Source organism: Rousettus aegyptiacus, unplaced genomic scaffold (genome assembly GCF_014176215.1).
Source record: "Rousettus aegyptiacus isolate mRouAeg1 unplaced genomic scaffold, mRouAeg1.p scaffold_m13_p_2, whole genome shotgun sequence".
Taxonomy (NCBI): Eukaryota; Metazoa; Chordata; class Mammalia; order Chiroptera; family Pteropodidae; genus Rousettus; species Rousettus aegyptiacus.
Window position 1 is genome coordinate 94412744 of NW_023416295.1, and position 4920 is coordinate 94417663.

Here is a 4920-nt window from a genome sequence, read left to right on the forward strand (position 1 = left end):
CTAGTCATGCTTGAGGGTGAGCCTTTTGAAAAGATACTCACCCAGCCCAGTGCAGAGATTAGCCAAGTGGTTGCCCATCTTCTTGATGAGTTTTACCTCCTCATCCAGAAAGTGACTCTACAGGAAGTCACAGAAATGGGGGTCTGCATGGGCAGAACTCAGTGTATGCAGTTCCAAAAAAGGGCTGCTTCAGGTTCTTCTCCATGACCATGGCAACTTCCATGGAATCATGAGTTTTACCCCAATCATCTTGGGAAGGCTTCTGAAGGTCCTGGAAGAGGACACAACCACCACACTGATTTTGCATCTTCAAGAGATGCTCAGAGCCCTTGTGTTTCCCCTCTCCCAACTTGCAAAAGAAGTGGCCCACATCTTGCAGAGCCAAATCATTGCAGTAGAAATAGAAGCCCAGAGAAAGGTAGGTGTAGGAGGCCCGCAGATGTAGGCTGACCAGGTGGTTGATGGCAGCTTCCACTTCAGTGGAATAATTCTGATGGATTTGAGAGCTCATGGTTGCCCAGAAATAAGGAGTTAAGCTCAAAAAATGGTGTTGGCTGGTCTCAGAGGCCAAGAATGGCTGAGACAGTTCTAAAGGCTGTGCCTGGAAAAGAGGTTGGAGAGTGGTTGGAGACTGGAAGAAGGGGTCTATTCTGTTGAAGCAAGAGACAGATCTAGGGAACTTCCAAGGGCACTGCCTAACACACCTTTGAAATAAGCATAACCACTCACTAGGGAGCACATAATCTTGTTAACTACCCTGTAATCCAGTCCCCACCTTGCTTTCTCGGCCTTCTTGTGATCTTCTTTCTTAATTCCAAATGCATAAAGAAACAGCAAAATGTCATTCTCTGCAGGATTTGAGATCTTGCTTCCCAGCAATTGTCATCAGTTTGGAACAAATAAATTCTTATAAAAATTCTTTATAGGTTTGGACTTTCTTATGCCAACAAGAGATATTCATCACATTTGGCTCATCTAGACTGTGCACATAAAGTTTGGTTTTCCATAGAGATTTGTTGAGACTATACAGATCTCAAAGGAAAAATTAAAATTAACATTGGAAATCGTGCCTCTGAGGCCAAAAAGCTCCAGGATGCTCAGCCTCCAATTAAAACTAAAATTGCATATTTTTCACAGAACTGGAACAAATAATCCTAAAATTTATGTGGAACCACAAAAGATCCTGAATATCCAAAGCAATCTTGAGAAAGAAGAACAAAGTTGGAGGTATCATGCTTTCTGGTATCAAACTATATTACAAGGCTATGGTAATCAAAATGTATGGTACTGCCATAAAAACAGACACACAGATCAAAGAAACAATAGAGAGCCCAGAAATAAACCCATGTCTATATGGTCATTTAATAAACCTATGACAAAGGCAAAAATATACAACAAGGTAAAGACGTCTCTTTGATAAACAATGTTGAGAAAACTAGACAGATACATGCAAAAAATGAAACTAGACCATCTTCTTACGCCATATACAAGAATGAACTCAAAGTGGATTAAAGACTTAAATGTAAGACCAGAAACCATAAAACACGTAGAAGAATTCATAGGCAGTAAACTCACTGACACTAACTACTCTTAGTAATATTTTTGTTGATATATCTCCTTGGACAAGGGAAACAAAATTAAAAATAAACAAATTGGACTACATCAAAATAAAGTTTTTGCACAGCAAAGGAAACCACCAACAAAATGAAAAGAAAACCTACTGAATAGGAAAAGATATTCACCAGTGAAACATTTGATAATGGGTTAATATATAAAATTTATAAAGAACTCATATAACTTAATGGAAAAAAATTAAAAAAAAAAAACAATGCAAGTAAAAAATGGGAAGAGGACCTGCATAGACATTTCTCCAAAGAGGACATACAGTTGGCCAATAGGCATATGAAACCATACCCAACATCACTAATCATCAGTGAAATGCAAATCAAAACCACCTCACATTTGTCAGAATGGCTATCATCAATAACTCAACAAATGATGAGGATGTAATGAAAACAGAACCCTGGTGCACTGTTTTTGAAACTGCAAATTGGTGCAACCACTATGGAAAACATTTTGGAGTTTCCTCGAAAAGTTAAAAATGGAACTACCTTATGACCCAGCAATTCCACTTCTGGTATTTACCCAAAGAAACCCAAAACATTAATTCAAAAAGACACATGCACCCTATGTTCACTGCAGTGCTATATATAGCAGTCAAGATATGGAAGCAACCTAAATGTCCACCAATAGACAATTGGATAAAAAATAAGTGGAACATAGATAAAATGGAATATTACATAGCCATAAAAAAATTAAGTCTTACTGTTTGTGACAGCATGGATGGACCTAGAGAGTATTATACTAAGTAAAATAAGTTGGACACAGAAATAAAAATACCATATGATTTCACTTATATGTGTGATACGGGCCATCACTTACAAAATTCTTACTCTTTTTAATAAACCTAGTTAAGCCTTTCTTCTCCTTTTTTTGGAGAAAGACTACCCTCCCCCCGCCCCCCAAAAAACTTAATTACTTTGTAACTGGTGATTCAGGTCCTCTTGCTATTGATAAGGATCATTGACACTCAGCATTCTCCTTGGCCCATTATAAGGCAAGAATGGCTTTAGGCCAAAACAGGGCCCTTAGAGTCTGAGAAGGGAGGGGACCTTTTACCCAAGTTTTTTTCTTTCTTCTAAGAAATGTAATAACCAAGGCTGATATCCTTTACCTGCTTGATAGGCAAATCAATAATAGAAATGTAACTAGATATATGATTTGAATAACAAGTTTGTATCTTTTTCCTTACCTGAGGCAGCACTTCATCAGGAAACCCCAGACCCTGCCCTGACTAAGGCAGAAAGGGAAAGAGCTCTACAAAACCCCAATAGGCAGGGAGTGTGACCCTCCTCAGCAGGAAGCAGATATAGAAGAAGAGACCTTTTGTCTCTCAACTAATAAGAAAGGTTTCATGGCTCTCAGAAAAAGAGATAGGCAGGAAAGTCAGATAGGGGTTTTCTGGTCCGCCTGCAAAGACACTGAGGTCATCCTAGTCTAGAAAGGGTCCACCCTAGTCCACCCAAAATTAAGCAAGCCAGAAGGCATTTTGGGGCTAAAGGTAACTGAGACAAGGAAACAAGTGAGCAGAAAAAATGGGTACTAGTTTTGTTAAGGGTAGAAAATTTTCAAGTAAGCCAACTTCTGCTTCTGTAATCTACTTGCTTGTTTGATGTTAACCAGGGTGGGTTACTCAGTTTTGCAGTTTTGCTGGGTCTTGCCCATGTGTATGGGAGATATGCATGTTATTAAACTTTTGTTATTTTTCTTTAAATCTGCCTTTTTTTAATGGGATGTCTCAGCCAAGATACCAGGAGGGCAGAGGAAAAATTTTTTTCTCTTCTACAGAGTGATAGGCTATTCCATATAGCCTATGTATTAGAGTGGTTCAGAACAAATCACCCCAAGATGTACATTTGTGGTATTGTTGTAGCTGCTAGCCCCTGAAAGACACACGGACCACCAGAACTCAGTGAGTGAGTTATAGGAAACACTCTTTATTCAGCCAGCTGGGTCTGCCAGGGGTACACAGACCCCAAATTAAGCAACCCCAAAAGGTAGAGGTATGGGATTTTTAAGCCCGAAATCCCATTCTTCATTCTATCTAAACACAAAGGTATATCTTTCTTCTATTCACTACCTGTCAACTCACAGGTCAGGTGCGTAAGCGGAGTTACAGAAGCAGAAAGCTTGTTTAGAATGTTATATTCCTATAATCAAAGGCCTACGTGCCCATACGATAGTCAAACAGTAATTTCCAGTAAGAGTCAATTCTTCAGCCACTACAGTATGTGATTGTTTGAGCTAAAGGTAACCAAAGTGCTGCAGGCTCAAGAGAAACTTCACACCCTTTCCCCTTAACTACCTAAAAGAACTTGGATTAGGGGCTTTGCCCATAAGCCATTATCAGAGATGACTTTTTTGACCTATCTATAGGTCAAACCTCTAATTATTAAACATCTGCTCTTCTTATCGTCCTGTAATGACCTTCCTCCCCTCTAAATCTCCAGTATGATCCTTAGCTTAGAATGTCATATACATCTAATTTTCTCTTTCTATCTTTGACCCTCTCAAGTCTCTAACTCTCTCATGCATGTGGGGTTCTTATACATATATATGTAATTAAATCTGGTCATTTTCATTTGTTAATCTGTCTCATGTTTATTTAATTACTAGACCAGCTGAAAGAACTTTGAGGGTAGAAGAAAGTTTCTTCCTCCCTCACAGTGTGTAATAGGCTATTCCATCTAGGTTTGTGTAAGTATACTCTATAATGTTCACACAAACATAAAGTTATCTAATGACATAATTGCTTTTTTTAGTGTGGATGCAAGCCTCATTGGCTTTCAGAGATAAGTGTCTGGGGGGCCCATTCCTCAAGTGGTAGTCTCAAAAGTTTGGGTGCTAAATGTAGGTTCCAAAAACTTCACTCTTCAGGGAGAAGCTAGGAGTTGGGAATTCCCTCCCAACTGTATGGCATTGTTCTGGGGTGTGGATTATGGCGAGAATGTGTCTCAGCATTTCCTACCCATTTTGATTTGGGTATTTTCTCATTCACCGAATGTGTAGATAGTGTCTGGATTTCTTCAGAGGTTATTGTTCTGTGTGTAGCTGTACATTACATATGTTAATGAGAAGAGGAGAGTTCAAGAGCCATCCAGTGCAAAAGAGTTTTGACAAATATATATACCCATCGTAACCATCAAATCCTTACTTCTGTAAAATGACTTTCTTTTTCCGTGATTCAAATTGGCCTTATGCTAACTTGCTTCTTTTCTTTCCTATTCTTTTGCATACTACATAGCCACTCTCTTAATCATTAAGCCTTTAGATCAGCATCAAACAGTCTTAGGAACAAAG

General features: G+C 38.9%; 1 pseudogene; it reads right to left on the bottom strand.

Moving 5' to 3' along the window:
• On the bottom strand, window positions 1-511 carry LOC107500687 (annotated as a pseudogene).
• Between the last annotated feature and the right edge of the window lie 4409 nt (window positions 512-4920).